Source organism: Pteropus alecto, unplaced genomic scaffold (assembly GCF_000325575.1).
Source record: "Pteropus alecto unplaced genomic scaffold, ASM32557v1 scaffold359, whole genome shotgun sequence".
Taxonomy (NCBI): domain Eukaryota; kingdom Metazoa; phylum Chordata; class Mammalia; order Chiroptera; family Pteropodidae; genus Pteropus; species Pteropus alecto.
The window spans coordinates 1,311,238-1,319,960 of record NW_006443119.1 but is presented as its reverse complement, the minus strand read 5'-3'; the positions used below and the strand labels follow the sequence as shown (position 1 = coordinate 1,319,960).

The 8,723-nt window shown below is 52.8% G+C and overlaps 1 protein-coding gene and 1 long non-coding RNA gene across 4 annotated transcripts in view; one reads left to right on the top strand and one right to left on the bottom strand.

Annotated features, from left to right (window-relative positions):
* Positions 1-1,528: 1,528 nt before the first annotated feature.
* On the bottom strand, positions 1,529-7,930 carry LOC112471834. Its single transcript, XR_003043437.1, has 3 exons — positions 7,842-7,930; positions 6,166-6,238; positions 1,529-2,297 (listed from the first exon to the last, which is right to left on the bottom strand). It is a non-coding gene; the product is annotated as an uncharacterized LOC112471834 (long non-coding RNA).
* CDK18 (cyclin dependent kinase 18) overlaps positions 7,690-8,723 on the top strand; it is a 26,430-nt gene continuing 25,396 nt past the window's right edge. Inside the window, exon 1 of one of the 3 annotated variants that reach the window (XM_015597884.2) lies at positions 7,690-7,950. The gene's annotated coding sequence lies outside the window, so the exon portion shown is untranslated. The remainder of the gene's footprint in view (positions 7,951-8,723) is intronic. The other 2 variants (XM_025040509.1, XR_003043436.1) reach the window with 2 other exon arrangements.

Genomic DNA, 8,723 nt, shown 5'->3' with positions numbered 1-8,723 from the left:
GGGTGCCTTGAAGAGACCAGGGTTTGTATTTAATTATGAAGCAGGCACTTGGCAATGAGGCAGCTCCTAGCAGGGTGTGCAGTGTCTCTTGGCACCCTAGCTAATGAGATAGTGCAGAGCCAGCTGACAGAGGCAGGCTCTGTCATTTATGGTGCCTAATTGCTGTGGAAGCTATTGCTTTTTAATGCGATCAGGAGCAAAAGCCATCTCCTCCTCCTCCTTCTCCTCCTCCTTTTCTTTAATCTGTCCAACTGGGAGAAATGGAGTTCTGGTCTCTCCTAACATGCTGTTCCAAGCTGGACACGCTACTCAATGGCGGAGTGGGGTGGGGGTCCATTCAAATACTCATTACTCCTGAGCGACTTGTTTAGAACAGGGTCCTGATCCACTTGTTGCTTTGGACATGCAGAGAGAAAGTTCAAGGTGCCCTGGCTGCATCTCAGACTAACTCCCTTGTAGCACCTGTCACAGCGCACTACCCACGGTCAGCGTACAGGTCGGTCCCATCCGCTGGACCACAGGGTCTTCATCTTCTCTGGATCACAGAACCCTTTGAAAGGCTCACAAAAGCTCTTCTGTCTCTGTCTCTGTCTCTCTCCTTTAAAAAGAATAATAGCTAACACTAACTGTCCTCTAAGATGCTCTAAGCACTGTTATTTACATACATTTAACCCTCATCATGATCTTATCGGAAAGGTGCTATATTATCCTCATTTTATAGATTAGGAAATTGAGGCACAGAGTGGTGACTAATTTGCCTGTATCACATAGAGTACTTAAATCCAGCAGAATGACTCCACTTGAACGTGGTCTTTTGTAGAGGCTCTCTTTACAAACACGCGAACCCTCCCCCCCACACCCCGCCACACACAAACACACAGTCGATACTGGCATATAACGTTGTAGGTTTTCACAGACTCGCTGACATCCTCCCTCCTGATGTTTAGGGGGCCTGAGCCCAGACTGTGAGACACCTGAGGGCAGGAACTGCGCCGCCATGGTAACCACTGGATAAACAGCACTTAATTAGTGTTTATGGAGGGAAGGAACAGGAAAGAGAGGGAAAGGGAGACAGGGAGGAAGGCATGATCCCTGCCTTCGAGAAGCTCAGAACCTAATTAGTTGGACAAGATATGCAAACTAAAAGACTTTTAAATAACAGCTCAAAAGAGGAGTGGCCAACAGCCCAAGCAGATCCTTTCGTGCTTACTGAACAAAACACACAGAGGACGAAAGCCACTGGTGCCGTGGGGATTGGGGTAGCGGGAGGACCAGGCAGGTGACAGAGGTGGCGGGCTTGGAGCCCTTCAGGAAAAAAATCACCAAGGTGTACATGGTGTTCCTGATGCCAGCTTTGTTTGTTTTTACTCCAGGAAAGATAGGCTGGGAGGCTGGCACCATCCTCAGGCTCCTGCCTGCTCTGTCTCTTCCTGGCACAGCCTAACGGCTCAGCAGTCCCCAGTACCCCCAGTCACCCTTCCCCATTTCCATACCCCCGTTAGCCCCCCATGATTGGCTTCTTCCCCACCTCCGCCTCCAGAGTTGTCCTTGTTAAGGTCACCACTCTAGACCATCTCCATTTGCCTAGGACTTTCAGTTCTAGAAATCTGGGTCCCAGGAAAACCAGGACAGTTGGTCTCTCTACCAATGGCTTCTTAGTTGCCAAATTCAATGATGCCTCTCAGTCCTTAACCATCTTGACCTCTAGGCTCCTCCTGGTGCTTCTTTCCTTCTTGACACCATTTCTTCTCCTGGCTCCTGTCCTTTCTTCCGGTCTGCTTGTTGGCCTCCTTCTTTGTCAGCTCATTCCTCCGCCATTTTATTTCTCCAGATCTATTACATGCTGAGTACTGGGGATGCAAAGGCTAAAGATGTGGTCTCTAGTCTCAGGAAACTCAGAGTCCAGTACGGAAGACAGACATGGAGCCCCCATTAATTGGAAAACACGCAATGAGAGAAGTATGTAGACAGAAGTGCTTCAGGCTGCGGGATGATCAAGCCTGTCTGGACAGCACTGAGGACCCAGACAAAGAGGTGGTAACTCCAAAGCTGGGCTTTGAAGAATGAACGGGAGTTTACTAGCCTTTCCAGTTGTCGAGAATAACATGTGCGATGGCATGAAGCAGTGAAATGCAGTGGTGTGCGCGAGGGAAGTACATGTCATGTGGTGTGGCCGGGCATTTACCAACGGGGGTCGGAGATGAAGATGAGCTGACGAGGGTGGCAGAGGCCAGGTCACGAGGGTCTCATGTTTTCACAAGTGAGTCCAGGAATGAGCTTGAAGAGGCCCATGGGTCCTGAAAATGAATGGGAAATGTACATATATTTTGATGCTAGTGAGCAAGTTCCTCAGTTTCCTACAGGTTCTGAAGGAGGTCTTGAGGCCCCAAGGCCCACTGTTAGGGAGATATCAAAAGCAGCTGGGCAGAGGAGCCCATTGTCAAGTTTTCATTATTAACTAAGAGCTCTCTGGTAGCTGACTGAGGGGAGGATGACGAGGTATGGAAGCTAGGAGCCAGTTCCCCAAGGGGCCCACATGTTCCAAGCTTCCGCCTTCTTCCTTGGCCCTGAGTAAAGTCCCTGAGGCCGTCTGCCATCCCTATAAGCACTGGCCTCCAGGCCTGTTCAACAGGCCTCCTGGACATTTCCAGATGTCTCTACCAACATGTCCTATCGGCCCCTCAAAGTCCACCTGGCCACAGCTGAAACCAGTGTCTGTGCCTGGCACATGGTAGATGCCAAGTAAATGTTTTCAAATTAAACTGGGGTCCAACGCTGCAATGAACTCAGGAGCTGGATTTTAGGCTTTGATTTTAAGTCTTTCTGAGGATTGATCAACTCTTTTACCCAGAAAGCTCAAAATCCTTAAGGTTTTCTGAAAAGAAAATTCATAGTTCCTGTCCTCATTTATTAGTTGAAAAGTAATTGCATACTCTGAGTGCATTCTATAATACGCATTCTATAATAGACAGAGTCTTTGGCCCTGTCTATAGGTGAGCAGAGCAAACCAAGACCCAGGGCTAGAAAATGGACTTAGAAAGCCCAGGCGAACCAGCGCTCTCTTTTCTCCCCTAGCTTGGGTGGGGGCCCTTCTCAGTGACCCAATCCCAGCCAGTGTTGCCTGCATCCTCACCCCGATGACTGGTCCAGCCTTGTTGCTAAGGGCCACTTTCCCATTTTCTCTGCTCTGTGTGGTAGTTTCGTTGCCATGGCAATGCAGCAACCTGAAGGCTTATGTGTGTGCACGCGCACGTGTGTGTGTGCGCGTGTGCGTGCACGCATGCGTGTATATACAAGTGCATGAGTACACGCATGCCTGTATGTTTAGCAGAAACAGTGAGGAGAGGATCTGATGCTCGATGCAGTGACAAAGTGGAATCAAACCGGTACCAGGTACATGACATTTTTCTTCTAATCATCCCCACTCCCCATAAATCACTGGAAAACAATGGCCTGGGTTTATTCAGAGGAGGAGTCAGAATTGGCTGTGTCTAGGTGAATCCCGTTACCCCTACTGACTAGCACACCCTAAGGAGCCAGGCCATGGGGGTTGGACTCTGGGCCCAGGTCGCTGCTGCCACTCTCCCTGCCGAGGACATACATGACCTAGGGAGAGTTTCTCTCTGTTCTTAGGTTCCCATTTCTCTTATCTTTGCTTGTCTCTTAGAACCCTAAGAAGGGCCTTTTGGCTAAACACTAATGATCTCATACATGTGCAGATCTTTTTACAGTTTACAAAGCACATTCACACTGCCATTTAACCCCCCTGAGAGGAAGGCATTCACATCATTCTCATCTTGCAGAGGAGGAAGACTGAGGCCCAAATAAACGAAAAGACTCCTGTACCTTAGAGGCAGAGGCAGGTCTTGGGCCTCCCAAGTGTCCCTACCTGGCATGCCTGCATGGGTGTGGGTAGGGCCAGAAAGAGGGAGAGCCACAGCAATGTGCAGAAAGGTCTCTGTTGGCTGAACTCTCCCTATCAGGATGCTGTGCCTCCCAAAGGAAAGCGGGGCAGACTTGAACTTTGTTTTTTCAGAAACTATTCAAATACACTGCCCACTCAGTCTGCGAGGCAGAGCTGTTTCCAGCTTCCTCACTCAGCCCTCAGGCGCCCAGGGATGCCTGTCCTATCTGCAGAGCAGTGGCATGTCACGGGCGGAATGGAGGAGAGACAGGATCAGAGTAGGGAGTAGGCTGAACTGCTGTGGGCCCCCTGATGTCATGCTGCTCCAGCCTGCCAGCATCCTGCTTGCTAGGCACCAAGGCCTCCCAGGATGCCACAGACCCTTTAGGTTAGCAGAGGGGAGGGGCCTGCAGGTCTACAGGGGTGGGGCCCCATGAGCAGTAATGCCAGGGGAAACCCCCAGCTGAGAGTCTCTCGTCTGACCCTGATAGGAGGCAGTTATTGGGCTGCAGAGAAGGAAAACAAGCATGGATTGGGTGCCAAGTGTCCATCTCATTGAAACCTCACAGCGGCCTCGTGAGAACGGGACTACTACCGTCTCCATGCTACAGCTGGGGAATTGGAGATATGAATAAATGCCCAAGGTCACATAGTCCAAGTGGCTTTAAAGCCCAAGGTCTTGCTTAGTGGAGCAGCAGGATAGGAGCCCCTCCTTAGTAGAGGACCCAGGTAGTTCTGTATCTCCTGAGCTGGGCTTGTTGACAGAAGTGTGGCAATAAAACTGGCATGGGAGGAGGGCAGGGACACCACAGGGTTCAGAGGGAATTTTTAGAAGAGCACAGATAGAGGGCAGATAAATTAGTATGGCCCAAATGGCACACACACACATACGCTCCCTATCTAGCTAGTAAGCTCTGCCCACTTGCTCACGGTCACTTACCTGTTTCCCTTTCCACCTGCCCGATTGTTCATGCCCTTCCCCGGGGCTGCCAAGGTTTCACCTGCCATTCTCTGGGCTCCATATAGACACCCATCTGCAGCTTGTCATCTTTTCCCGACCCCGAGGAGCGAGATAATGCTTTAAAACTGAAGATTTCAGAGATTCTGAAACACAATCCCATGTCAGGGGTGGGGGGCGGGCGATGTGACAGTCTCTGAGCAGGTGGCTGGCCCTACATTGTTTAAGCTGTCACTTCTTATGAAATTGTCCCTGATTCTCTTAGACACAGTTAAGGGATTCCTCCTCTGCTCCAGCCCATATGGTCTTGCCATGTGACTTCCTCTCTATGTCCCTCTCCCACTGGATGGTGACCGGCTTGAAAATAGGGACTGAGACTTAAAATCATCCCTGTATCTCAAGGATCCAGTACAGTCCCCAGCACATAGCAGGTGCTTAATAAAGGTTTGTTGAATGGGCAACCAATGGTAATTTTATCTATTATTTATTGAGTTTCTATATGATGAGCCAAGCCCTATGCCTTGGCACATATTATCTATAATATGCACAACAACCACACAAGATCGATTTTAGTATCTTTGTTTTACAAATGGCAAAACTAGGCTCAGGAAGGTTAAGTCACTTGCCCAAGGCCACGCAGCAAATACAAGGAGGGTCTGAGAATCGGGGCATCCTAAAGAAGCGCTCAGCTTCGCCTCTCACACCAGTAGTTTCAACCTTGACACTCTCCGCTCCTTTATTTTCTAGACTCGAACAGGCACCGAGTTCTGTGACCCTGTCTCCTAACTATCCCTCAAGTCAGTTCCCTCCTCTTCTCCCTGCTGCCACTGCCCTAGTGTAAGCCTGGATCATTTTTCCCCAGGATCCACCACCCAATTGGGGTTCTCATCTCCAGATGTGCCCCCATCATCAAACCTTCACTTGGCTGCCAGAGAGCTCGTCCTAAATCACAGACCTGGTGATATCTCTTTCCTCTGAAAAGCCCCAGGCTGCCATGTGTTTTGGAGTAAGGTCCTGGCTCTCAGCCACGGTGCAGTAGAAGAGTCTTCAGAACCCAGCACCTGCCTCCCTTTACAGCATCACCTCCAGCCCCAACAACTCCAAGCTCTGGCCTCACGGAACTGTGTGGCCATATTCTCTTGCCCCCGCACTTTGTATGTGGTGTTAGCCTGCCTGGGAAAACAGTAAAACCCTTCCTCCCCTTCACTGTCCTTTCATTCCATAACCCTCAGCTCAAGCAGCAGGACGACCAGGTAGCCACAGCTCTAATCTCAGTCCTATAGCATCATAACTGTTTACTTACCTGCCCCATTAGGCAGTGGGCTCCTCGAGGGTAGGTACTGCATTTCATTCATCTTTTGTGCCCAGAGACTTGTCTATTTGGCATATAAGAGATGCTCAGAAAAGTCTTGTTGAAACCTCTTGACCTCATCCATCCTCTGGTTCCCTGAAACTCTACCCTTGGCCTCATTCTCTCTAATCCTCTAAAACACAGTTCCTTAGCCATAGCCCCTCTCCCTGCCTTCCCCGCCCCTTCCCTGCCTCAGCATAGGCTCCTTGTTCCGCAGCAGTCTTATGTGGGGTACCCCTGTGGACTACTCTCCTGCATGGCTCCAGTGTCTTCTTTCTTCCATGCCCAACCCCTGCTGAGTCTAGAGAGATCTTGTGCCACAGGCTGTTGTTGGAGGGCGGATGGCTGGCCTAAGGGTGAGACTTTGAGCTCAAGTCTTCAGAAAGGAAGTTGTTTTACTCTCAACAACTCCTTTTCCCCAGGGAAAAGCCTCAGGCTCAAAGCCTAAAACCTAAGGGGTGACAGTCACTTCAGATCAATCCTAGGAAAGGGTTCAGGCAGAAACACATCTACACTGTGGACCACCCCTTAAGAGACTCATCCCCTTGCCAGGACCCACAAATTAAAGAGGCCATGCCTACAGGCAGGGCAGATGACACAGACCTTGATTTGGTGCTCATGGGATCTGAGGTCTTAATGCCTCTGCTCACAGCCCTCAGGAGGAAGCAGGGCTGGGAGGGGCCCGGAAGGGGCCACTGTGCTCTTCATCTCACCCCAGTTTTCCTTTGATCCCTGAAGTCGGATGGTGTGGGTAGAGTGGTCATTAGCCTGGGTCCTAATTGCGACTCTTTGCTAACTCCTTGTGGGACTTTAAGCCAATTCAATCTCCTTTCTGGTCCTCAGTTACTCCTTCTGTAAAATTCAAGGTGGACTAGCCCTAGCTAGTCTAAGTCTTTTTACGTGATTCTCAGTTGGCCTGCAGGGTTGAATTACAGAAGGACAAACTGAATTAGCCTTCAGGATAGGAATTGGGGGGCGGGGCAGGCTTCATTCAGGCCCTGGAGAGGTTGGGCCAACCAGGCGGGAGCTCTGACCCTAAAGGTAAGTGACAAGTCCCACTCAACGGAGTAGAGAAAGAGCCCCAGGGCTACAGTTGTCAAGAACTCTGACGGTGAAAATGACCTACAGGACCTGCCTGTGCACATTGGCTCCCGGGGTCAGGATCAGACAGACTCAGAAGGTGGAGAGCTACAATATCAGAACCGCCCTCTCAGCGAATCACCTCTGCCCGGGCCCAGCGCTGGGGTACTCCAATCCGGAAGGTCTCCCCCTTTAGTCACTGCTCGCAGGACCAGCCCCGGGGACGCCGGCTGAGGCCGGGCCCAAGACCCAAACCGGAAACGGTGCTTGGACCCGGGTTCCCCGAGTCGGGGAAAGGGGTGGGCGCCGGGGCAGAGGGAGCCCTGGGGATTGGAAGCGGCTCTGGGCAGGGCGGGAGGGGCGGGGAGGAGTCAGCTGTACACGTGAAAAGCTCTGGTGGGGCTGGGCTTTCCCCTTCGGCGTCCTCCTCCCCCTCGTCCTCCTCCCTCCTCTTCCCCACCTTCCTCCACTCCTCCCCTCCCCTCTCCCTCCTCCTCCACCTCCTTCCCCTCCTGCTCAGGTTGCAGCTTCTCTGGGGAGCTGCTCACCTTTCCAAAGCAGGGGAAGCAGCTCAGATTCCGGTCAGGGACCCCGGCAGGGCGCAGGGCGTAGGGCGCAGGGCGCAGCGCCCAGCCGGGTGGCCTCAGGACGCGTGCGGTGAGTCCGGCTGGCGGGGGCGCCGGGGGAGGATGGGAGGTCGGAGCCGGAGCCCCGGGCACCGTGGCGCCGGCGAAACGGAGCAAAGGTAAGCTGGGCGACTCTTAAAGGCGCCGCTGCTTTCGCCCGGGGGCGAGCGGTTGGAGGCGACTGGCAGAGCTGCGTGCGAGGTCGGGGATCCGAGGCGTGTTGGGCGATGGGTGATGTCCGGCAGAGGCCACTCCCGGCTCCCAGGTGCTTAGGAGGGAGAGCTGTTTTGCATTCTCAGACGCCCACCCCCAGGGAGTCTCCATCGGGACTCCCTCCGGGCCCCGGGCGCCGGTCTGAACCCTGAGAAGCAAAGTTTTCCACCCAGTGGTGAACCTGGTGCTTTCCAAGCACTCTTCCTTCTGAGAAGGGCAAGGGTCAAGAGTCTCCCGTGAGGAGGGAACCCGTGAGTGAGGGGCCAGATCGTCGTCTCAAAGGGCTTTCCGGGCTCTGGTGAACTTTCCAGAGCGGCAGCTCGGGGAGATGGGAGGCCAGAGTCCTGGGGTGAGGGTGGAAGGACACACGAAGCCCTGCAGGTTCCAGCGCTGGGAGATGGGGGGAGGGTAGTTCGGGCCCCTGGGGATTGCTGCCTCCTCTCTCTCTGCCCACCCTGGAGCCCAGAGGGGCAGTGGCCCCCCACCCCGTGGTAGCCACTGGCAAAGGGTTAATGCAGTCAAGGGTAGGGGTGGCCGGCCTGTTGTGCTAAGAAGATGTGGCTTGAGAATTCGGCTGTGTGGGGTGCGGGG